Raw genomic sequence first — 27169 nt, 5'->3', positions numbered from 1 at the left:
ATGCCCTTTGAAATGTGCATTTGGCCGTGTTCATGTACAACCATGTCCTACTGCTAAGAACAGCTTTTCAAGTGACTAAGCTAAAACAGAAACTCATTAACAAGTCGTAGCACATAAGCAGCTCTTTGCCATGGCCTTGCGCTAACATGCAACTCCTTGAGTTCCCACGGCATTACCTACCATCCAGTTAACACTATGCAAAACTAGGCAACTGAGTGCAGGCTAGGACAGAAGCCTCCGCTCTCCGGCAGGACAAGTGAAGCAAACACACACTGGAAAACGATTTTCAAGCTCTGTGGAGGCTTCACAAACAATAGTAACTCTATGAACTGAGACCCAGTAACCAATAAACCAACATCCAGAGATCAAGAATGCAGCTGCTCTTATTTAAACATGGACTTTGGCCAGCAAGTGTTGGGAATAGTAGTCTCTTCAGTGAGAATTGCAGATGCAAACTTCAGGCACAAATTACAGAATAAAATTATTGTACATCACTCTTTTAATAACTGATTAAAAGAATGGCCATCAATCATTTCAGCTTCAAATACAGGGTCAGTCATCTGCACATTGAACACCAATATCCTGTATTTTGATTTGTACTGGGAAACGTAAATCCATCTAAAGAAAACGAGAGTCATGATATAGTTGACAAATCGTAGCGGGCATGCTATCCAATGTTGCTCTTTTAAAACTCAAAATGCTTTTCTTTGGGTTCACCTCGTTATTTGGCTTCTCTAGGCTTATGAGCTATGGGCTTAATGTCCTTTGCTTATGGCTAGAGTCCACTAATGAGTGAGTACATACCATATTCATCTTTTTGGGTTTGGGTTATCTCACTCAGGATAGTGTTTTCTATTTCCATCCATTTGCATGCAAAATTCAAGATGTCATTATTTTTTACCGCTGAGTAGTACTCTAATGCATATATATTCCACACTTTCTTTATCCATTCTTTCATTGAAGGGCATCTAGGTCGTTTCCAGGTTCTGACTATTACAAATAATGCTTCTATGAACATAGTTGAACAAATGCTTTTGTAGTATGATAGGGTATCTCTTGGGTATATTCCCAAGTGGTATTGCTGGATCCTGAGGTAAACACAGTGCTTCATTATGGGTCCTTATCATATAACTTTTATTTTTATGCTCCTAAATATATTTATGCAATTATAAAATAGTATGCTAGATTAAAATATATAAGAAGAAATAGAATGAAAATTAATTCATAAAGAAAAGGAATGATAACATCTTTAATGATTAAAATGCACTCCCACCCCTAAAATATTGCCTTTTTTGCCTTTGACTCAAGAAATTAATCCTTCATGTCTGCTGGGCCAGCAGTGACTTCCTCTGAAGGAGATGCCAGGCAACGCCATACTGATAACCCTCCAGGTCCACCAATACTAGCCCCTAGAGCTATAACCAGACTCAAAGCTAAGCAGGCTTCTGGATAGGAAACAGAAAGTACAGCCTGTGGGAAGAAGCATTACAACACTAAGGAGCTTGATGAGTTTGCTAAATCTTTGTGTGTGTGTGTGTGGTTTTTCGAGACAGGGTTTCTCTGTAGTTTTGGAGCCTGTCCCAGAACTAGCTCTTGTAGACTGGGCTGGTCTCAAACCCACAGAGACCCACCTGCCTCTGCCTCCCAAGTGCTGGGATTAAAGGCGTGCACCACCGCCCCTTGGCGAGTTTGCTAATTCTTTCAAGAAGTCATATGTGGGAATGGATTTTAAGAGTGTGGCATAATGGTGACAGGAACACAAAACTGGGTCAAGATGAATTTATTGATGTGGGTCCAGTGGAGTCCAGGTTTAATTTGAAAGTCCGCACAGTTGAAGAAAAAGGAAAAAAAGATATCAAAAGTTTGAACGAATGGTTGAAGCATTTGTGAAAAGATAGCTCACTGAAAAAGCATTTGAAATGCCTGATATTCCTTGGCTTAGTGTTGATGGAGAGATTTTAAGACTCAGGGAAAGTGCAATGCTAGAGTGTAAAACCTAATTCTCCACAATGAGAAGGCCCAGAAGACACACCCTCCACTCGTCCTATAATACACATACTGGTGAGAGGGGCACCAGCGCATCTGAAGAGTTTTGTTGTCCTCCTTCTTTTCTTTATGCCAGACCTTAGGGTCGGAGATGCTACTGCTCAGTCAAATGAATTAAATTCAATGGGCTTAACTGGGCCCAAACATAGCAAGAGCCAGGTAGTGTCACTAGACAGCCAACGACAAGGTGATCATGGTTATCGTAATAGGCATCATAGGCAAAGCAATTTACATAATGGCCTGACCCACAATGACCAGCACAGGCAAAGGGCATTTTATGGTGGGATGACTCAGATGAACCTTTGGTACTGGCTAATCAATCATAGCATTTCCTGGCATAAAATAGATATAGAAGTCTACCATGTTTTTGTTTGATCTGTATAAGCAGGAAAAAAAAATCTCTAACAAGTGAAAGAAAAGCTCCATTGGATCATGCCAAAAGTGATGTGACCCCAGGAGCCAATTTCCAGACTTGAGCCATTTTGCAGACCCTGAAGATCATGGAGGGAAGGCCAGGTCCACCAGAGAAATGTTAGATCACAGTACTGACAGAAACAACTGACAGGAAGAGGGGTTAAGCTGCCTCACAAGCTAGAGGTTTTCGGTCCATGCTGGCAGGAAAGCTGCAGAGAGCCAATCGGTTCATGTCCAAGAGCACAGTTGAAAGGATTGTTCACATCATGGCAGACCAAGAGTGAGGAAGCAAAATAGGAACCCAGTATAGGAATAACCTTTAAATCCCCACCTCTAGTGGCCTATTTCAATCAGCAAGGCTCCCCCTCCTAAAACAGTACAGTCAGCCTAAGGCCATTTCAAAACATGAGCCTACGGGGGACACTCCAGATTCCAACCAAAGCAGTAGCAAGACCCTCTCCGAAATCATCAAGATTTTGTATAGATCCATAGTTACTTACATTAAATTTTTAAGGTAAGTTATATTTTCAGATTTTTAAAAGATCAAGTTTAGCAATGAATTCAGAGGTGATAGCTCTGTTGGAGTGAACCCAAACAACTGAGGGATTTGCAAAAGTTCTTCAGAATCTTTTTCAAAAGCATCACTTAAAGAACCTGTGGATGTGGACAAGTTCTCTGGCAGCAGGACTTGACAGGTTAGTTGAGGAAGATCAACAGCAAGGCTCTTACAAACTCATCAGAAAGGACGTGGCATCTACTCTGATTTGATCTGACTCTATCTAGTTGTGTGCAAGAAGTTGTTTCCTTAGCAAGTTTGATGTAGCTCAGCTAAATATCCTAAAAAATACTTTTGCGCACCCTCAAATCTCCAGAATAATGCTAATAAGCAAAAGAAATTGAAATTAAGTCTGAAAGTGAAGGTGGCATTATCTAAAACATTACTAAGTCAGTGGTATCTTCCTTGTGTTCTTGATAATTTAATGACATTTCCAAAAATCATCTATATTTTACCTCATGTTGTAAGTGACTTCCCATCTTTAGGCCCCTTAACTGCAGACAGCCTGATGTATTCCATCACATACGGCCTTCTTCTGCCTTCCTAGAGAGCACAGAACTTGACTCTGTTTCAAAATAGCTTCCTATGTTTCCCTCCCTCTAAACCCATGGAAACCTAAGCCTGAAGATGATATGAATATCTAAGCTATTTTCTCATTACCAGTAGGATGATAGGAACACAAAAATCACCCACTAAACCATCTTTGGGTCGTTAGCTGTTTTTTTTTTAAAGAAACCATTTCCTGTTCATTTCCTTGTTTCTATGTGATTACGATAACGGCTGCCAAGGCAAGAGGCTGCTTGATCTCCAGCTTCTCATACAGAAGGATTGTATTTTGCTGAGTAAAATGCAGCAAGCTTCAATCTCTATGATAAAAATTCGATATTGATTTTTAAATGATACTTGGTTAGGGGGCATATATTGCTGTGGGATACTTTGACCCTTAGAATGGAGCAATTCACAAATGGAATCAAGATAGCCTTTTAGGGATTGAAATGGTTCTAAATGGTACATTCTTTAAAACACTGAAATAAATCACCAGTGTATAAATAAATCATTGATTACATAAGTTTTCCTCCATTAATTTGAACTTGAATATTTTAGTTTTCAAAAACATAACATAACATCCAAATACATAATAGCCTAGAAATGTCAACTAAAATTTAAAAGTAAAGAGAATTCTTTGTTTCTGATAAGCAGTTGAAAAGAAAAACAAAATAACACACATTTTTGAAAGAATTCATTTGGTGCCAATGGTTTTAACATTGGCTTTTCCATGAACTCAGAAAAATCTACCAGGAAAAGCACTCATTTCATGAGATACCACACATGACTTGAGAAGATAAGTTTTCGGCTACTTTTAACCATCCGCTTTTGATCCAACCAAAAATTAGGATGTTGAAAGCATCTCCACCTCCGCAATTGCTTACCTGACCTATACTGTGCTTCTTAGACAATGTGCATGGCCCGTTTGCAGATCGCAGCCAAGGGTCACAGTTATCACCCTCAACAGCATCACTGCCAAGGTGAGCGCAGCATGACTGAAGCCTGGGATTTTTCCTGGGGTTGAGTCTAACAAGTAAGAGTGCAAATGTCAAATATGTTTGTTTTCAAAAGTAGAATGAACAGCTGGCACTGGGTCCTTTGCTTCTGAAATACTGCCATCAACGTCAGCAATAACATAAACTTCTAGTGCTGGGCATATTTATGTATTAAAAGAACAAAACATGTCACTAATGGTGAAAAGATGGCGGAAATTATTTTTAAAGGAGTTCTTGAGAGCTAGAATTGTAGTTAAAAATCTTATTAAATCCCAAAAAAGTACCACTCACGTTAGTTAATGTCATGGCTAACTGTAATTATCACTTTGACTATGTCTTGCCTCAACTAAAATTGAAGTAGCTGGATACATTTGTGAAATGCTCTTGATTGCATCATTTGAGGTCAGAAGACCCCACCCTAAATGTGGGCCACACTTTCTGGTGACGCCCTACATAAAAAAAAAAACCTTGGGAAAAGGAAGTGTTTGCTTTCGTCTGCTTGCCCTCACTCTCACTGGAAGTCCATGTAGCCTGCTGCTGAGGCATCCCTTCCCTGGTGCTAGAACCTACTTCTTCATGATACCAGTGTAGTCTGGTTGAGACATCCAGCCTCATGGACTTCACAGCTACTGGATTCTTGGCCTTTATGTTTGGAGACAGCCAGTGTCAAATTATGGGCCACAGCCTATAAGCTTCTATGATAAATTATACACACACACACACACACACATTCTATCACTTCCTCTAGAGAAATCTGTCTAATACAGGTAGATTAGAATATTTATTGTTCTAACCATGCTTTTGTGGTATGGGCACTATCAGAATTGTGAAGCAGAATCAAATGCCAAATGTAATTGATACAGAGATAATTCTATTATAAATGACAGTAATTCTCAGACCTTGTGGTAACATATTCCTATCAAAGGATCTTTGAAGGAGTACTTCTGCCTTCATGGACACAGAATGTGAATAGTTAAGCAAACTAAATATCAGTGCTTTTGTGGCGTTCTTGGTGTAATTGCAGCATACAGTCAAAGCTGAAAACACTCTGCTAATATAAGACTGTCCACAAGTTATGAACTGAGACAGTGATGAATCCTATGGAAGGACAGTCAGCCTTGACACAGGGAGGGGCTTGGTCCTGCCTCAACTTGACATGCCAGACTTTATTGACTCCCGAAGGGAGACCTTACCCTTTCTGTGGAGTGGATGGGAGGGTTGGGTGGGAAAGGAGAGGCAAACAGGAGAAGAGGAGGGAGGAGAAACTACCATTGGTATGTAAAAATGACAGGAAAAATTTTAAATAAGAAAAATAAAGAAAGTTCATGACTTAAGGATTAGGGTGGGGGCACCTCTTTCAGACACAAAGTAGCCAATAGTTCCAGACACTCTATTTACAAGTTCCTGGAGCAGGCAAACAAATGTTTGTTTTTGTCCACAGGCCTATCAACAGATGATCTGTCTCAGCCTATTTGCAGCTAAGTCATAGTCCTAGAAGGGGGTTGAAAAAACAATCATAAATGGACATAACTTCCTGCTAAAGACTTAGGATTGCATTGATATTTCCTGCAGGAAGCATCTAAGCTAATTTCAACATAAGAATTCACTTAAAAGCCACTGGGAAAAAAGCAGGGTTTAAGGACTTGCACTTTCACTTTGCAAAAAGGCCTTGCTATGGGGCTGGAGAGATGGCTCAGAGGTTAAGAGCACTGGCTGCTTTTCCAGAGGTCCTGAGTTCAATTCCCAGCAACCACATGGTGGCTCACAACCATCTATGATGAAATCTGGTGCCTTCTTCTGGTGTTCAGGCGGAATGCTATATACATAATAAATAAATAAATCTTAAAAAAAAAAAGGCCTTGCTATTCAAAATAATTCAATATCTGATATTTCAAGAAATGGACGGAGCAAGATGGAAAGCTGGTCAAGCTGAAGTTTTATCACCAGAACACAACTCATCTAAAGGTTGGGAAGCAAGAAGTGTCACTTAGATAAGAGGTCAATAATGGAAAAGAGTGTCTAGAATTAAAGAGTTTCTCAAGAGAGGTATAGGAAGAAATAGCAGACGAGGGGGAAAAAATAGGACTATGTGGGCACTTGGAGCCAATAATGGAAAATAAGGTTCCGGAAGTGGGGAGTGTTCACCTGTTCAACCACTAATGAGAAATCACGAAGGATGGCTAAGTGGATATCACCACAACTGGGGGCATTTTTTGTGTCTATTTTATATCGTTTGCATTCTGTATTTTATATGTTCTATCGATAGATTAAAAATATTCTGCTGCATTTGGTGGGGAAACAAACTGCAAGTCCTCACTTGAGTGCATTTTATAATTTACAGTTGTAATGTTCCTTTTTAACAAGTGCTAAAGCTTAGTTTGAGGGGCTTGGGCACTGGAGTACAAATCAGACAAAAAATGAACTAGAAAAAGAAAAATATCTTTAACTTGCAATTTTGAAAAACAAATGAACGGTATAGTTGCAGTTATATCTTGACTCAAATGCATAATAAAATGGTGTGATTTAGATATTTCCATTTCTTTGCCTCAAGTGTCTATAAATCACATGATGTGCTTGAGAAAACTATAATTGGAGATACATTAGAGGCATAGGCTGTGAGAGCATTGATAGGTGTTCTAAATAATGTATATATAGCAGTTATATGACATTATGGATAGCAAAATGTGAAACAAAAACACTGGCTACCAGGGACCCAAGAAAGGGCAGAGGGTCGAGCAAGTGATGCTCATGGCATTGTTTGAACATCACTCATATATATATGTGTGTGTGTGTGTGTGTGTGAGAGAGAGAGAGAGAGAGAGAGAGAGAGAGAGAGAGAGAGAGAGAGATCGTTATGGCAGAAATAAGACATGTGCATTTGTCAAAATCCAGAGAGTTTATACTGAACTTATATGTAGGCGTTCCAAGGAGCCCAAGAGGAAGCACAGACTAGGACAAGAAAATGTGAACTCATTATAAACAACCTCACTGTGGAGAGTGTAGGTCAAAGGCCTGAGCTAAACATTTAAAAATGAGTGTGGTATTCAAAACAGAGAGCGAAGACTGATCAATACGTACTGCGCTCTAGCTGGTTACGTCGTCTTTTGTATCCGGATATAAGATTAAATGGTTGCGATTTTAATGCTAGCACAGATTTTAATGCTAGTACTGGAACCAAACAATAAGTGGTCATGAGTGGTGGGAATGAGTTTTTGTGTTGGAGCGAGAGTTCACAGGAGAGCAAGAGGGCAATCTTTCTATGATCCATCTGATAATTGACTAAAATATGGATATCAGGATCCTTATGATTAGATTAATATAGGTAAATGAGGTAATACACATAAGCATATATACATATACTTTGCGCCTATAAGCATTTATATGGAGCGCTATGACTACATGCATTTTATTTCTCCCTCATCTGAGATCTGAAAGGAATAAACCCTGATAATAATGAATTCATCTAGCATCAAAACTGATTCCTTCTGCCTTAGGTAGTCCTTTAGCAGAAGTGTTTCCCCCAGATATGCTTGGGATTTTAGAGCATTTCTGGATTTGGGATATATTGTATTAACTTAACCAGCAGCACACTCCTAATCCAAAACTCCGTATACCAAAACTCAGATTTCAGAGAATTCTGTATCTCAGATTTGCAGATTAGAATGCTCGACTTGTGCCAGCATTAAAGGAAATAAAGCATGGTTGTCTAAGGACATGGTTAGTTCTAAGACTGAGCAAAACAGGGAAGACATGGCTTTAGCACACTACAGTGTCAAAAATAAGAAAGTGCTCAGAAAAGGAAAAGAAGACACTCTATTGGCAACTCTATTCTGTCTCTTGGGGCCCACAGAATCCAATCAAGAGTACTTTCTGTACCAGCTCCTCAAATCTATAATGCTAAAATTACTCTGAAACTCTATTATGCATTTTATAGAATCATGCGGGATACGACCAATGTGTGTGTCATTTGGAGGATGATGTAATAAGATAAGCCATTTCCAAAGAGAAAATGCTGATTTGTACTACAGTTGGCAGTGGTAACCATGCCTCTCTCTGCGGTGTTCCGCAATTACACATTTTCAGGTGCCCATCCCAGCTGTGAAGAGAGGAACATTAGCTCCACGAGCTGGTGTTTATTCGGAAGGAAAATGAAGGCCATAGCATCTTTTCAATAAAACGCACATGACCTCACAAAGTATATCATGTGACTGAACACGTGATATCTGTGAGGCAACCACAGCGAGTTTCCCCTTAGGGAAAGCGTCCTCTCCATCATGAAAGGAGTTCCTGGTGGAATGCTGTCTGATCTGGCCTCCGCTGTGACCCTGCACTTTCCACAGAAGTGAGTTCCTCTTCTTGAGGACGCTTGATTGTAGCTTCCTAAACGCCAAAACAGAAATTAGCAGCGTTCACCAAGCTGAATGTGTGTACATTATACACAGACCGATTGTTACATGAAAGTCAAAGGTAATTCAATGGACTACTGGGGTTTTGTAACTGAAATTACTGTGTCTGCTTCTAGAAGATTCAATGTCAAAGTTCCAAAAGCCCAGCCGCCTTTTGACAACCTGCAAAGTTACAGCTTAAAGACCTTTTTTTAATTTTTTTTTAATTTTATTGATTTTTATTGAGCGCTACATTTTTCTCTGCTCCCCTCCCTGACTCTCCCTTCCCTTCAACCCTCTCCCAAGGTTCCCATGCTCCTTTTTCACTGGGGAAAACCGCATGCTCTTTCTTGTCCAATAGCTTATTTTAGGTAAGTAACTAAGTACCTGAAGCCATCCTGGCACCCAGCTCTGGTTTTGAGGGTAAAACTAAATCTGGTTCACATGCAGACTGAACCTTGTCTCCAATGGGACTCACAAAGGGCTTCCCTGCCTGTCTCTTCCTCTCAGGTTTGCACAGGAACGTGTGCTTTGTCCTTCGCTGGCATTTGAGTTGTCTTTTGATACCTAATTCTTACAAACTTGTTTTACAGTCTTGAGGCTCAAAACATTAAACAACAGAATATGATATAAGGACATTCTGAATTTGAAAATGTCATGATGTAACTCTTTAGTTAATACAATTAAAATACAGTAATAAATGTATTATTTACTTCAGTCAAGTAGGTTCATAGCATGTTTCAGATATGTACAGAGTGAGAAATATATTTTACAATGTGTCTCTATTCTCAACTTCTTTTAGAACTGATAGACCATGGTATGCTGTCAAGCACAAGACTAAACTTTATATATCATTTTATATCATCCTTAACCTTCTTACGATCAGTACGTAAATACCTATTGTGAGCTGTTATTTGCTGAAATCACTTTAAAACATACATTTTTCTGAAGACTGAATAGATTTCACGTCGTTGGTTGCACTGTTGATTGAAAATGTGCTGCATCATATGTTCTATTCAATGGCTTTGTGCTGTACTCAAGGTATCTCCCAGTTTAAGTTGTTTTAAGTTAAGTTTAAATCAAACCTTAAAAGATGAGATAATAGATCTGAGACCTTCACCACACTTAAAATCTTCATGGAGAGCTGCAGTCGGAGCTGTTAGGGTCAACGCCATGTATTCTGAAGCCACAGGATTCCCAAAACTGAAAGACACTGTAGCCCAGGACATATGCTACAAGCCTTTGACTAATGTCTAATTAAATATGCTATTTCTTTGTATTACACTGAATAATGACCACAGCGTATTTGAGTATCTGTAACTTCCCTCCATCAGAACTCTCATGACACAGGAGCAGGTTCCTGCAGTTGTCTCGAAATACAGTTTGTACTCATCACTACCAGGCATTAAGTAGCTCTCCAGCCTATTGCCAGGTCCTCCACCTAATGCCTTCACGCAACATATAGCACAAAACTAACAGTGTAAACATGTTGATAAAATCTCTTTCCATAGGAACTGGAACTTCCCACAGGGCAGGAAACCCTGACTGCCCTGGGGGACGAAGAGGGAGGAGGAGGGGGAGTGGGGGGAGTGGGAGGGTGTTGGGAGGGGGGGCAGAAATGGAAACTTTTATAATTTAATAAAATTTACTTAAAAAAATCTCTTTCCATGTATCAATTTTCTTAGATTTTTAAGTATTCAGTTTTATGCATTAAAATATTACTCTGCAAAGGGTAAATTTCACAAGAGTGACAAAACACTTGAAGCACACAAAGAAGATTTAAACTCTTACCTAGAGACTGAAAGGTTGCCAAGAAGTTAACAACACTGGTTGCTCTTCCAAAAGACCCAGGATCAATGCCTGGAGCCGTAAGTTGACTCACAACATCTATAACCTAAGTTCCAGAGGAACTGATGACCTTTTCAACTCTCCATAGGCCCAAACATGGTACACAGACAAACATTAAGGCAAAACACCCATGCACATACAATAAAATTTAACTTAAAATAAAAACTATCAAAAATCCCTAACTCTAGGTATGGTGGCATATGCCTGTAGCCCAAACTACTCAAGAAGCTGAGGTTGGAAGATGACTTGAGCCCAGAAGTTCAAGACCTGAAAGCATAGCTAAATCCCATAGCAAAACAACAATAACAACAACAATAATAATAATACAAACACACACAAAAATGCTACCTAAGGTGATATTTTAATAGGCAATAACATCAAAATTACTTTTTATTGCTTGGATTGAAGTAAAATGACAACTCTGATCATCATTAATCTTTAGATAGCCATCTTCAATTTTTCCAAAAATACAGGATGCACTTCATAAATTGATCCTTTTAGTTAACTTTGTAAAGCAGACCTTCATATTCAACACCACTCAGAGATTCCCCTGCTCTCTGCCGTTTCAGCTGTTCTCGGCTGTTCTGTCTTGTCCCAGCATGCCAAGATGGGAATTTTTATGCACCAAAAAAATTATAGTCTCTTCCACCTTCCTCTTTTTATACTAATTTCTACAATTCTTCTAAGAAAAAAAAAACACAGAGTTCTTGTATTTAGGTGAAATAATTAATGTTCAACTATCCTCTAAATGATGTGCAGTTATTTATATCCACACAGAGATAAATGGGTAACAACAGTCTTCTCCTACCTCTTGAAGAAAGGTTTTGAAAAGAAAACCATACAAGGAGAAGCATCGAAGAGAATGGGAAATGCCCCTGAAGAGAAACCCAAGTCTCTCTAACAGATTTGCCTAGCTTTGGGGCCCTAAGTTTCAATGGTTCCCCTTAATACTAGTATCACAATTTCTACTACCTTGGTTTCATTTTTGTCACGCAGGAATGAAATTACAGGACATCCTGCCAACCTCCTGGTTCTCAAACGCTTTGTATTCACTCGGGCACATGTCACATGCCACAGCCGGCAGTAGCAAAGCCCATTTCTTCGTTATGATGAGTGTCACCATCGTCTACTCTTTTCCTCCCCCATAACGCAGCTCTACAGTCTCTGGGCTTCTTCCCATAATACAGGAAGAGTGCAATTACATGTGTTTTCGGAATGACTCATTTTCTGATGGTAATGATCACTATTTAAGTTAATTAGGAAGGTTCTTTTGATGTCTTATTTCACTCACAATTAGTGTCGGGCTATATACTTTTTAAAATAAACTCCCAGCAAATGGTGTGAGAAGAAGGGATGGTTTCACTGTACTCTGCGTCTATCTAGTTTCAGGGAATTGCTCATCACCTGCTCCTACTCTCTTAATGAGCAGCTAAAATGACGGGTACCTAGAGATACTGAGCTTATCTGAGATACCTCTGAACACAGAGTTCTGAATCCTGGTCTGGTCGGAAACTTATATGACAAAAGCCGAGGTTCTGAAATGTTCTCTCTCCTTTTGATCAGTTGAGTTTCCAGATAAGTCTCCACTAAAATCCAGGCTCAATTTTCAAACTTCAGAAACATGTCCCAGTAAAGTTATCAGAAAAAAAGCTGCTGAAAAATAGATGTGGTACAAGTCTAGATTTTATACTAGAAATGCATGGGGCGATGGAAATCCTTCAATTGGAAATCAGGGAGCACAGGATGGCCCAGAGAAGGTGTGTGGACGTTCTGGGCTCTCTAAATGAGTGTCTCTGTCTTAGTTATGCTGTCTACTGCCGTGACAAAACAGCATGGTCGAAAAGCAAAGAGGGGAGGAAAAAGTTTATTTGACTGACACCTCCAGATAATAGTTCATCACTAGAGGAAGTCAGGACAGAAACTCAAGCAGGGCAGGATCCTGGAGGTAGTAGCTGAGGCAGAGACCATGGAAGGAAACTGTTTACCAGCTTGCTTCCCCTGGCTTGCTCAACCTGTTTTCTTACAGAACCACCCAGCACGAAGTGGGCCCTCCAACCTTGATCACTAGTTGAGAAAATGCCTTACAGCTGGGTCTCATGAAGGCAATTCCTCAATTGAGGCTGCTTCCCCTCTGTTAGCCCTAGCTTTTGTCAAGTTGACGCACAAAACCAACCAGTACAAACTCTACCATTTGAATCAATCACTATCTTCACCAAAGGACTACTGTTCTGCTACTTAAAACAAGAGAGCTCAGAGCGTTGAATTTAAACCGGGATTTTTAAAAATTCTTTCTATTATTTTTTGAGATGATAATGTAAATCCACAATTTCCCCCTTCCCTTTCCTCCATCCAAACTCTCCCAAAGAACCCTCCTTGCTCTCTTTCAAATTCATGGCCTCCCCTTTTAATAGTTGTTACATAAGTGTGTGTATGTGTGTGTGTGTGTATTCTTAAATATATAAATACAACATGTTCAGTCTATAGAATGTCACTTGTAAATAGGTTTCAGAATTTATCACTTAGTATTTGATAACCAACTAGTGTGTTGTCCACTGGAAAAGACTATTTCTCCTGCTTACGTGTGTCCTTTGTTGCCTGTAGTTCTTTGCGCAGGGTTGAGGTCTCTCAAGGTCCCCCTTGCCACCCAAGCATGGAATGATGTCTATTGGCATCACCCTTGTTCATCTCACGCTCAGGCAGTCATGTTGGTGAGAATTCTGTGACTGCTGCTTCTGACTTTACTAGGAGACACAATCTCACAGCAAACTTCCTGATCCTCTGACTTCTCCAGTCTTTCCGTCCCTTTTTCTTCAATGTTCCTTCATCTTAGATCCTTGAGTTTTTTATACATGTATTCGTTGGGATTAGGTTACACAAGTTTGCACATTGATTAGTGTGACTTTCTTTTTTATTTTTTATTGATTTTTATTGAGCTCTACATTTTTCTCTGCTCTCCTCTTTCCCTCTCCCCTCCCCTACAATTCTCTTCCAAGGTCCCCATGCTCCCAATTTACTCAGGAGATCTTGTCTTTTTCTAGTCTATAGCAAAGAGAAGTTTCTTGGATAAGGGGCAAGGACTACACTTACCTGGGTTTATAAGGACAGATAATTATAATGTAGGTAGAGATTATGCTGGTTTAGTAAAGGGACAGTTGTAGGTTCTCCTACAAGATCCATGACTTCACTAGCCCTGGATAGTCAGTTGGCTAGATTTCCAACAGGCATGACTTCCCTCTTGTTGAGTGGGTTTTAAGTCCAATTAGAGAGCTGCTGGTTACCATCAAAGTAGACAAGCTACTTCTGCTCCCTTGGGATTATTGTAACATGGTGGCAATTGTGGTACACAAGCATCATAGCTGGGGAGGCCTGTTGGTTGCTTCCCTCCTTTGGAAGCTTTCATGGCACCTTCTGGTACCATGAAAACTTGTCCACTGGAGGAGGCGTTCAAGTCAGTTCTGTCTCAGATCTATGGCCCTTGTTTCTGAAGTGCATGGTGCCATCATTAATAGGGACTTACCTCTGGAGACGTAATAGCAATAGACTGTAGCTTTGGGGAGTCTCTTAGACAATGCTGGCCAAACTCAGAAGAGGGCTTCTCATGTCTTGTATTTGGGTTTTTTTTGTCAGGCTCTTGGAGGGAGCATTGTCAGTTCAAATGAGAAAAGTTCATTGAAATCATGCATATGTGTGTATGTGTGTATACACACATTGCATATAAATCATGCATATATGTGTGTATATATATATATATATAGACACAGACTTGCATGTCTTACAGTTTTCTTTAGGTAGATAGTTAATAATAGGATTCCTTACAACTTTTTCAAACATCTTTTTTGTTGTTTTACTGTTCTCTCTTCTTCTTCTTCTTCTTCTTCTTCTTCTTCTTCTTCTTCTTCTTCTTCTTCTTCTTCTTCTTCTTCTTCTTCTCCTCCTTCTATATTTATCCCCCTCCTCCTTTATAGGTGAGCCCATTTGCCCCATCTTGTACCCTGCAAACCCTCTATTGTTTCCTCACACCCCTAGACTCCAGTAATTGTCTCTTTTTACTTCTTGGTTTCTTTAGTTATTCCAAGATATTTATGCACAACTGAAGATTTTGAGCTAGAAACCACAAATGTAGAAAGAACATACTGCATTGTTTTAGGTCCAGGTTACCTTATGGCATGTGGTCTTCTGTTGTAATGAGGCGCTTGTTGATTTCCGGCTGCTCAGGCCTGAAATAATCACACAGAAGCTATATTATTTAAATCATTGCTTGGCCCATGAGCTCTAATTTCTTATTGGCTAGCTCTTACATATTAATTTAGTCAATCTCCATTAATCTGTGCACCACCACCAAGTCATGGCGTACCATCAAAGTTTCAGTGTGTCTGTCTCTGGTGGAGGCTCCATGGCTTCTCTCTAACTTGGCCTTCTTTCTCCCAGCATTCAGCTTAGTTTTCCCTGCCTAGCTCTGTTCCCCCTTAGGCCCAAAGCAGTTCCTTTATTTATCGATGGTAGTCCCAGTATACAGAGAAAAATCCCACATCAGTCTTTTCCAGTTCCATCCTGGAACTTTACTTGCAAAGTTCATTATTTCATTCTCCTTTATAGCTGAATAATATTCTATTCTAGGGTATATGTGCCACATCTCCATTATCATTTCTTGGTTGACAGACATTTATGTTGTTCTCATTTCCTAGCTATTGGGATCAGCACAGCAATCAATATGACTGAGTAGTATCTGTGAGGGAAGGATGTCCCCTTTGGGCATATACCAAAGGGATGGTTTATCTGGGTCATTTCTTTTTAGCTCTTCAAGAATTCTTCACACAGATTTCCAATGTGGTTGGCCCGGTTTGCAGTCCCACCTCGCCTCGTCTTTTAACTGTCTGAAATGCTTTCCTCCAAGGTGTTATAGTCCATCTGAATTTGAACTTACTCCCAGAGAGTCCCTATGTCAATAATTACCTATTACTTGAAATTAAAGGGTGAGATATACTCAGACAAAATCTTGAGCTTAACTCCTGTGTGAGAGCCTCGCTCTAATACCAGTTGCTTGTTACAAACAAGCATTTACCATTTGCCTTTCACACATAACTGCATACCAGTCCAACTCGGTTAGATACAATCCCCAGCCCTGTTCTACTAAAGCAGTGGTTCTGTAATGCAGTGTTCACTTCACAGAACAAAGTCACAGCGTACATCACTGCCCTACACAGAACACTATTTCTCTCTTCTTTGTTTAGTGAAATCCCATTTCTCGAAGCCCAGGTGAGCTGTAACTTTCATGTGACACCTCTGGCTCTGAAAGCTGCTCATCTTCTATGTCACCATTTGTGCTCTTATCTCATTATAGCACTAACAGCACATTGACCTGGCTTACTTACTAATATGAGTGTTTTTTCAGGACTTTATAATTGGTTTTTTTAATCACTTAGAATGATTTCTGGCCCCTCAGAAAAATTACTGATGAATCAATAAAGAGTTGAGTAGTATATTTCTGCAATTAAAATTGGCCAAGTATTACTAAGTGTTGACATATCATGTATGCTGCAAGACACCTGGGTGGTACAAAGTTTCCATTCAAAGCTCTTATTGTAGTTCAGAGAAGATTGTGATAAAAAGTTAAAAGATCAATTACAAATCTCTAACTTAGAAAAACCTTAGATTTTCAACACAATGTAAGAGTCTATGGACCTTTGATTTTCTTTATGACCTTGTTAATTGTGGCCACAGAGTGCAGAAGACACAGCAGTGCCATTCTGAGCATCACTGGGTACAGCAAACCCAGCATGCGACAGCTCACTTCACAATGTCTAAGGTACCAACTACCACTCTGATGGGAGAGAGCACGGTGAGTTTTGTGCGGCCCCTGGAAGGCATGGGCAGATGCCCCAAATGTGTGGGGTGGCAGTTGCTTCTGAGCCGATGACGTCTTGGTTACCAGACTGAGAGGCTCTCGGTCATCTGTGCTAATGCCCCCTAACATAAGAATCTTTGTCACAGTGTCTGATGCCCACAGTTTCCACCTGGACCTGAAAGCATTTACAGACTGTAAGCTTAGGGGAAATCTAGTTCACAGTTGTTGAAAATTAATGAGGAAACACATGTGAAGCACAGAGCACACTGCCTGGTACACAGGAATTGTTTAATAAATGTTATTGACTGATTAATAAAGATAGGAAAAGTCTATTTTGATAGTGATACCATAATTATCAATGATTCAGGCCTGGCTCATCTGACTGACAGTAATTTCTTTTAATATTTACATGATATATTCTTATTTACAGTGTAGGGAGTATGCATAAGTATCAGAAGATATCTATGGGTGTGTTGTGTAACCATGCCTACAGGGTTTCTTGATGGTGTTCAGCAGCTACTACTCCAAAAGGTGTCAAGTTCAGGGACTCTAATGTCCATGCCCCCCACCAAAAAGAAAGCTATCCTAATCCTCTGGTTCTAGAATACTGCCAGACTTGGTGCTGGGGTGGCATGAAAAATCCTTTCTTCCATCTTATGCTAAACCTTGTTACGTGATCCTTAGAACACTATTGCTGTAATGCAGTCCCCAAAATTCCATCGCTCCTCTAGTGATTCAGGACACCAAACAGGGAATCACCATCCTTATCCTCCGGTTTTCCAAGGCTCAGCCATTAATCGCTTCTAGTATTTAACCTTACTTGGACAAAATAAACATGTATAAAATAGTCCCACTAGAATAAGCCACTGGTTCCATGTCCACTGTAGCAAATTCCCTCTTTGTGCAGAAAATAATGTGAAATGTGTAGTGTCTACACAGGGTTGCAGTCCTGACTGCAGTTCAGTTACCGATGGCCCCAGCTGCCCGATACTCATGATGCTAATGAATGGATAACTCTGCAATAACTCTATCAAAAATGATGTAATTCTTCAGGTCAGAAGTCTGACAAGTCTTGCTAGACTGAAAACAAGAAGTCAGTAGAGTTGTGATGCTTTTGAATGTCCTAGGGGCCAAATCCATTTCTTTGCCTTGTCCATCTTATAGAGGACTCTTACCTTGCCAGATTTAGGACTCCTTCCATCTTTAAAGCCTGTATAGCCAGCCAAGTGGCTGTCATCTTTCTTGATTCTAGCATTGATTCTTCATTTGACTCCTCGTCCCTCTTATAAGGATCCTTGTGATGAGTTTAATCCACTTGAATAATCCAAGATAATCTTCCGATTTTAAGGTGGGTTGATGAGAAATTTTAACTACATCTGTAGCCTAGCTTCTTTTTGTCCTACACATGTGCAGGCTGTAGGAGTTAGGACACTGCTATTATGATAAACATAAAGCAAATAAGTAAAATAAGTGCATTATTTATATACACAGAAGTTCTATAGCTATTCAGCTTCCCCCATCTGATAATATTCTACCTTTAAAAAAAATTGTTCCTCCTGCTCAAGTCTGTTTCTGCGTTGTGTGTATATGCTTTCAGGGCTGACCAGTTTGCACTGGACAACAAATAAATGGCCTCGCCCCTGGGAGAGGCTAAATCTCCTTCTCCTAGCAGGTTTTTAGTGGCCTAAAGTTCTTGTTCTAGGGGTAGAACCCCATGAAATTTTCCTCCTTTCACATTTGCATGCCCATTGATATTACCATTGTTTCAGTCATTTCTAGGAGCGATTTTTCTTGTTGGGTTTTTCTACTCTTGGTTCTTTGACTCTCTGGGGGAGGGGGGCTACCACCAAACTCCCAAATAAATCACAAAGAGGCTTATTTTTGCTTATAAATGTCCAGCCTTAGCTTGATTCTTGCTAGTTTTTTTAAACCAAAATTATTCCATCTATCTTTTACCTTTAGGTTTTTATCTTTCTCTATTTCTGCATATCTTTCTATCCTTCTTACTCCATGACCGGATGTGTAACTGGATGGCTAGCCCCTTAAGTCCTCCTCTTTCTCTTGCTCCTAGATCATGCCTCCCAGGTTTCTCTTACTTATTATCTCTGCCTGCCAGCCCTGCTCCTTCTTTCTCCTGCCGTGTTATAAAGGTTCAGCTCTTTTTTAGAAAAAATCAGGTGCTTTGGACAAAGTAACACAGCTTCACAGAGTTAAACAAATGCAACATAAAAGAATGTGACACATCCTTGCATCATTCAAGCAAATGATCCACAGCATAAGCAAATATATCACATCTTAAAATAATAGCCTATAACCGATGCTTTTTCACAGAAAGCTTCCTGGTATCCTGGCTCTTACAATCTTTCTGTCCTCTCTTCTGTAATGTTTCCTTCATCACAGTTACAGAAGCTATGGTACAGATGTCTCTACTGGGGCGTGACTGTTAACGATCTGTTGATCTCAGCATTGTGTGCAGTTGTGGTTTTCTATGATGGTCTCCATTTGCTGGAAAGAGAAGCTTCTTTGATGAGGGGTATTTGTGTATAACTCGGTGTGTATGTGTGTGTGTGTGAGTGTGCACAAGTGTGTGTGTGTGTGTGTGTGTGTGCATTTGTATATGTATGTGTGTCTGTATGAAACAATAATAATCAAAAAAAGAGGCTATCAACTGTGGGGGATGGGAGACATTGACAGGAAGGTACCTGGGAGGGACTAAAGGAAGGAAATGGGAGGGGGGAATAATGTAATTCTATTTCCATTAAAAGCATATTTTAAAAAAATGATGCTTAAGATATTTATCTGGAATAAAAGCTTTTGAATTACTTTGGTACTTGGAGGTGTGTTCTATGATGTGTGGTGAGAACTTTAAGTCAGCTTCTATGAGCATATGCCTTTCTGGAATCAAATACCAGTTCTACCTCTTACTCTGTTTAACACATGTCTGTTTCTTTGTGTGCAGAATGAGCACAGCATTAGTGCCTATGTCATAGACTTTCTGTTAGTCTGAACTGGGTTACTGAGCACTGACAGCATGGCAGAAGATGGCAAGCAGCCAGGACGTACTGCCTGGTTTGGCCTGATTCACATCCACATGCAAACAACCCTAGAAGTGTCGCTCTCAGGCAGGATGCCCACTTCCAAAGTAACATCTTGTTCTGTGCTCAGAGAAAGTTCTCACAACTTACTTTCTAATTCATCCTGGCACACTTTTTCATTACCAAACTAAAAGATAATACCAGGCTTCCTGATTCAATCCTAGAAGCCTGGGGAGCCTACTGGTTTCCTGTTATATATTATGGATTGATACATGATCTCTGCCTTCAAGCAAATGGCCATACTGAGAAACTCAGACAAAGCTGGAAAAGAAAAAAGCCAATGTAACAACAACAACGAAAATTCATTCATGCATCACCAAATAAAGTGGACCTCAAAAGCAAAGGGAAGAATTCCTTATTTTAGCCAGTTCTGCATGCTCATTCCTGACTCCAAGGAATCTGTACATGATATTGTCACTCTAGACAAATTCTCTCCAACTATAATCACATAATTATCAAACTACCTCACTGAATCTTTGTAGACTATTCTGCTGTCCATGGGTTGCTTCTAGGAACTAGATACCCAACTCATCTTTGTAGTTTTACTTAACTGAAGGAGTATCAAGTACTTAAATCACAAAAATAATCACAGGCACATACGACATTCTGTATTAACAACTAAACATTCAAAATAGTAAGAATCACAGTGACGCCCCTCTAATTTTCACTATGATGAGCAGTGTGGTAAGTGGCCATTCTCCTTCCTAGCCACTGCTTAACAGGAATCAGGAGATCTATCCCGATTTACACATTCAACTGTTTTGGCAGTGAATCCAACCAGTAATTCAAAGCACTTAAAAAAAAAAAAACCCTCCTGACAATACCCAAATGTCAACTCCATGGAAAAGAAATGCCAAACCTAAGGGTATGTGCTTAATCATAATCATCAAATGAAGTTAAATTTCATAGTATCAAATACAATGATTTGTCTCCATGTAGTAAGCTGTGTAATTAATAAAGAGGCTGTAACTGTTGCCTACTCATGTACAATATGATTAAACCCAGCCTGTGGCTGTTCAATCTCTTTTCTCAAATCTGTCAGAATATCCTCAATGAGGAGTATCCTATCTGAAGGTTTTTATGGGTCCAATGCAATTAATTTAGTGTAAAAAGTATAGCCATATTATGACACAAAATCCTTCACTATACACATTGGTCCCTTTGGGAAATATCAAAGTTTAAAAGCATATTATATTAGTTACTGCCATAAATATTGGGACTCATATCAGGTTGTAAATAAAACAATCTTTCTCCTTGTCCTTACATTTATGCAACACTTCTGATCCATTTTAAAAAGCAATGATTTACCCAATAAGGCACATAACAAAATCTTCCATTTTAAAAGGCTTTTATTTAGGTGTGTTTATGTGGTTAAAGTGAATTGTTTTATAAAATACAAAAAGCATCCAGATTGTTCATTAATTTGAGAAACATTCATAGCTCCAACTAAGATCTATTCATTGTTTTAGTAACTAGGGACACATAGGTAAAGCCATAATGTAGTTCAGTTAGGGTTTCAGACTTTTTTTGTGTGGGGACTAGCGGTCAGTGTAGACACCAAATGGTCAAAGTGCTAAGAGTAAGAGGCTGAGCCCTCTATACCAGCTGCCACACATAATAAAGTCCAGGGGCCATCTCAGAAATGGGGGCAGAAAGAATGGAAGAGGAGGATGAGGAGGGGTACTATGAAATGAGTTTTTTCTCGACCTCACATGACTATCACACTCTTGAGCTCACAGCGGCCGTGGTTACCTGCACAAGAGCAGCATAAGATCAAGCCAGTCCAAACTTCCAGCAGAGATAGCAATAACTTCCAGGCCCCATCCCTTACTGAGGACCTACTAGGAGCTGATAATTGCTGTGGGAAGAACACTCGTTCTTTTTGGAGGATGTGTCCACTGGCAGGTTTCCCACTCTCAAGTCAGTAGCCCCACTCCCATACACTTATGGGCAGCACTAATTGGACATAGCTTGTTATAAAAATATGAAAATCAAAGGACATGATGTCGGTACGAGGTCATGTCATGATTTAAGAGGAGGATCTGTAAGAGGGAAATGGAGAATGGATATAATCATATTTCATTTTATACATGTATAAAATTCTCAAAAATAAAAGAAAAACATAATTGAAAAAGGAAGTTCATACTTCAAAAGAACTGATATAGCTACTCAGAAAAGAAGGAAAGAGGGCCAAATCCATGGAGTAAAGCAACTAACATTTTTTTTTTTTAGATCGTGGTATCTTGTTGCTTAGGACAACCACAAAATCTATATACAGCTGAGGATGGTTTTCAACATCTGTTTCTCCTGTCTCTGCCACCAGAGTGCTTAGATTATTAGTCTGCACCATTGTGACTGATATCAGTCAATTAATATTTTTAACAAACAGATCAAAAATAAAAATGGTTTTGAGATCTTGTGTTTAAAAAATATACCGGAAGCTAATAAACTGTTGAAAAAAATCAAAGATACAAAACTATGATAACAGAGGTTGAAGAGGAAGGAAAATATAATCAACAAATGTAATAAACAAAACAGAATTATTGGGCACAAAATAACCCAGACAAGAAACTGCCAGAAACATAGAAAAGCCAATCTGAGAATTTTGAGAATGTTGGTCTCATCTGACTTTGTTTATAAAAAGGAAAAGCATCATGAACTTGAGACTGTTTCCTCCTCCTTTTCCAATCAGTGGTAACGTCCTTTTGACGATGAGACTTTAAACAATTAGGAAAACATTTTGGTTTCCAGCTAATGGACTTAATCATGATTGCCATTTCAGGAAAAGCACTTCATTGGTTTGTAGGCATGCCAAAGGGGGGGGGGGGCTGAAAAAGCATAAACTGTACTGGAGGCCTGTGCAGCTGGCTCTCAGTCACTGAGTGATAGCCTGCCTCTAAGACTCAAACTCTTGAAGCTGCTTTCATTCAGAATGAGAACGTGCTGGCCCGAGAACAGCTGTTGTCTCAGCACCAGCACTGGGGAGCTCAGTACTGTATTTACTGTGCCGATGCCAGGCATTCGCGGGTAATGAGTAAGCACTCCTTGAGAAAATACACATACACTGGAGGTCCAAATATGTAGAGTCTTGTTCTCTCTTTAGTAAGCATGTTTCAGCCTTTCACCGATTTTCCTCCTGCTCAGTACCCTACCACCCCTGGGGTTATTCTACGCCCTTGTCTTCACTCAAGAACAAAGCAGGGTGGAGAAAGGACTGTGACCCTGGGTCAGCATCCCTTTGCCACAGATATCTTGAGTCAGCAACTGGTTATTTGTGGATCCTGTTTTTCCAGCATTTACCCTCCCATTTGCCCTTTACCAATGCTTTAGCTGTTTAAATATACTGGAATATGTTATTGCTTTATGTAAGGAGCTCACCTACAGATGTCATCATCTCAAGATTTGCTCTGGATACTGACATTAACCCAAAATAGAAAAATAATAACTAAGCTAGATGTTACGTCTGGGTTAGGGGTAATGAGCCTGGAACTAATAATAAATCTTTATTAGTGCTAAATTAATCTATGTTTAGTTTCCTTAAGGTAACATCCAAATGTCTTAATTATTAAACTCATTAGATGAAGCCATCTTGTATTTGGCTAAATTGCTTCTCAATATTTATTTATTTTTATTTTATATATAAAGAGATTTTCCCTGCATGTGTATCTGCACACCACGTGTGTGCAGCGTCTGTGGATACCAGAAGATTCCCTGTAGCTGGAGTTCTAGACAGGTGTGAGTCACTGTGTAGGTAGGGGGAGTGGAACTCCAGTCTTCTGAATGAGCAGCTACTGCTCTGAACCCCTAAGCCATCTCTCCAGCCTCTGAACTGTTTAATTACTGTGTAGGAGCTTCTATAATGAGAAACTAGAAAGTTATAAGAAGCAAACATATATAAGCAAATAATATAATTCTGTGCATTCTTTTCTCTTGCTGTAACTGAGTACCTAAGGTTAGATAATATCTACAGAAAATCAATATACTTCTTACAATTCTGGAAACATTGTGTCAGTGTCTTCCGTTCTTCTTGCTGTATCAGAACATGCCAGAGAACCACATGGGAAGACATCACCTGTGCTCGGCCATGTGTCCTCTCATCAGCATCCTCTACCTCATCCTCCTCATCATCTCCTTTTTCTTCTTCCACTACTACTGTTTCTCTTCATCCTCCTTCTCCTTCCTATTCTTCTTCTTTGGCTATTGACTACATCATGGGACCTCACCTGGGTTATCGTGTCTGATCCTAATTATCCTCACAAAGGTTTTACCTTCAAATGGCATTAACATATGACTTTGGGGATTAAGTCTTAGCATAAATTTTGGAAAAGAAAATTTCAGACTATTGCAGGTCTGTATTAGAAAAACGTGTAAATTAGAAACAGTTTTAGTTACAAGCAGCAGAAATCTTAACAGAATTAAAACATAGGGATCTGATTTAACAAGACTAGATAGAATCCAGCCCAGAACTGAGTTAATGACTCAATGATATACTAAAAAACTAGATGGAATAATTTAAGTTAAAAAGAAGTTGGCTAGAAACAAGCCACACTAAGGCTGGGCATTCATAAGAAAGAATAAGTCTCTGTGTGTTTATTTGGGAATTCAGTGGCAGGCCCACAAAGAGTAAAGAGTTAAAAGAAAAAAATCTACATTTCCCTTCTCCTTTCCCCTCCCCTTCTTTACACGTCCTGCTCATCCTTCCCCTTTCTCTCCTCCTCCCTCCCTTCCTCACTTTCCCCTTCATTCTCCCTCTCCCTCAGAATGATCCTCCTGCTACTGGTGACCAAGATCCCTCTCAAAAGTTTTCAGGTTCCTGACCTCTTAGTAAAGAATAGAAATAAAGGGTGACATAGAATACAAAAGTAGTAAGTTAACTTTATTCAAAGCAAAAGAAAAAGCAAGTCAAAAACAGCATCAAATGTAGCAGCTAGATGTAGATGGAGGCCACTCATTCATTTCCCAGCCACCCAGACCCAAAATAATTACACATAAACTGTATTAATTAAAACACTGCTTAGCCTATTAGCTTATGTGTATTGTTAACTAGCTCTTATATCTTAAATTAACTCATTTTTATTAGTCTGTGTTTTACCACGTGGTTGTGGCATTTCGGTCACAGGTTGTGGCCATCCTGCATCATACATCTATCTCCTGTGGTGGCTACATGACTTCTCTTCAACTCTGCCTAATTCTCTTCTCTCTGCTTGGAACTCCCATCTTGTCATACCCTGCACTGCAATAGGCCCAAAGCAGCTTCTTTATTAACTAGTGGTATTCACAGTACACAGAGGGGAATCCCACATCAGCCAGACACATGGGTGAGTGCACTCAAGGGTCCCAGGTCACTGCCTGGGTTTTCTTTCTTTAAAAAGGCAGAGTTTGATTACTAAGGCTGCAGTTTCATTAATTCTCCATATTGACTGACAAATTAAAATTATATAACCTCTTTTCTACAGGGCATGTCCTTTCCCATATTGCATCTAATTTTAACCGTGTACACACCCAGTCATGCATAGTCATAAGAGGGTAAACAGACTCTCTGCCCTAAAAGTTCAGTTTGAGAACACAGTTTGCTTTTTGCTTAATTGAACATGCACACAAAACTAGTTCAGACCAAATCAGCCTCTCTACCCAGATGTAACTGACACAAAATTGAATGTAAGATAATTTTGATGGTTGTTAAGGGGAGGATAAACCTTTTCTAACTGTTCAGAAGGGATGTTCATTCAGCTGGAGTAAGGTGAGGGTGGTAGACTGCTAACAGCTTGCATTGTTCAGAAAGGATGTGCATGAATAGTATGTATGGATAAGGTTTTCAGGGTGCCAAGTGCATTATTTGAAGAGGGGTATATGCGTAGCCAAAGCCAACTGGGATCTCACGCTGATAAGTGATTCTGTATGCTTGTCTGCCTCATTCTGTCTCAGTCTCCCAAGGGCTGGGAATACAGACCTGTGCCACCATATCTAGCTCTGCCTATCTCTCTCACTCTATATTTTCTGTCTTGACCCTAGCTTGTACTTCTTTTAACACACACACACACACACACACACACACACACACACACATACCTGAGCTAATGAGCCATGAGGCCAGGAAGCAGATCATGGTAAATACAAGAGTTCCATAGTAATTAGGCACTATGTCTTTGAAGTCAAAACACCCTGGTACATGTATGTATATAACATTTGTATCTTTTTCCATCCTTAAGTGCTACCCTGGGTATCTGTTTTCAGAGGGATGATAACTACCAACAAGGCTATACCAGTCCATACAGCTCCGGGCTTCTACCCAACACTGCACTGAGTTTCCTATTCTGTCTTCTAATTAATACTTTCCATCACACTTCTCAAAACTAGCAGGTTTTCTCTAAACAGCTATTTCATTTTTTACCACCTGAAAGGTTGGGACTGATTCTAAGAATTAACTTCTAATTCCTTTCATTTTTAATGAAGGAACGTGTGTTCTATTTTTTAATTTTTAAATAAATTTTAAATGTTTCTTTCTTCCACTGTGATGAAAAGTGTATGTGTTCTCTAGTGAAGTTCATTTTTGCCATTCTAATTCCTAAACACAATATATATATTGAGGATGATTGTCTGCTGTTGACCTCAATTCAAGTTCTTCCCAGATGAGGACCATCTAGATAACTGCCTTCAGAGAAGATGGGAGCTCCAAACCACCACAGACAAGAAAAAACGTGTTTGTGAGTAAGTTGCTGTATGTGTTACCTGAGAGTCCCGGAAGCTGTGTTTAGAACAGGTGTCCCTGCTCGACCCTGCTTGCAGAACTCTTCACGTCTCTCCTCTCCTAGTCACACCCAACCAAACCTGTGACATGCTCGAGCAAATTGCAGAATTCAAAGACATGTTCACAGAGTATTCGTGACCATGTAAACCATCCCCCTCAGACAGCTCACCTTTTCCCTGTGAAATCTTGGCTCAGGGTGCTGCTGAGTCCTAAGTCGTCAAAACCTGACTTGTTCATATTTTCCCAGTGAGACGAAAAGTGAGGAAGAGGAAATGAAAATTTCTCCTTTTAGAGAAAATAAAAATGGGGCGGGACTTGTCAACAGATTGAAGCTCTTTAGACAAATCTAAATATAGTGGTGTTGTTTCAGGAGCAGCTGGGGGGGAAATCAAAGAAGCTCTGCCTCATATCCATGTTTCTGAGCTCCTGTCTCTGGGCCTGAGAAGAAACCTCAGACTCGCTCCAGAACCTGAACGAAGAGCATCTTGTGGGCCAATGCCCCAGTGAGGGAGGAGCAAGAATAAAGCAACCATAACTCAAAAGTGCCCCTAGTTTGGCAGCAGAGACTCACACACTACTACATGGAATGATAATTAAAATCCCATGTGGAGAGAAACATACCAGAGATGTCTACAAAATATTTTGGTCTCATCAGAGTTATAACGCTGGGGAAGTTGGAGAAGGCTTCTCA

At 39.8% G+C, this 27169-nt stretch overlaps 1 long non-coding RNA gene across 1 annotated transcript in view; it reads right to left on the bottom strand.

The window, feature by feature from the left end:
* Positions 1 to 26730, bottom strand: part of LOC146891572 (uncharacterized) — a 55901-nt gene extending 29171 nt beyond the window's left edge. The window contains exon 1 of the long non-coding RNA XR_014997183.2: positions 26648 to 26730. This is a non-coding gene — a long non-coding RNA (uncharacterized LOC146891572). The remainder of the gene's footprint in view (positions 1 to 26647) is intronic.
* Between the last annotated feature and the right edge of the window lie 439 nt (positions 26731 to 27169).

The sequence above is a fragment of the Myodes glareolus genome, chromosome 15, assembly GCF_982192425.1.
Source record: "Myodes glareolus chromosome 15, mMyoGla1.1, whole genome shotgun sequence".
Lineage (NCBI taxonomy): Eukaryota > Metazoa > Chordata > Mammalia > Rodentia > Cricetidae > Myodes > Myodes glareolus.
The sequence above is the reverse complement of the archived record's forward strand: the minus strand, read 5'-3'. Positions and strand labels throughout refer to the sequence as shown.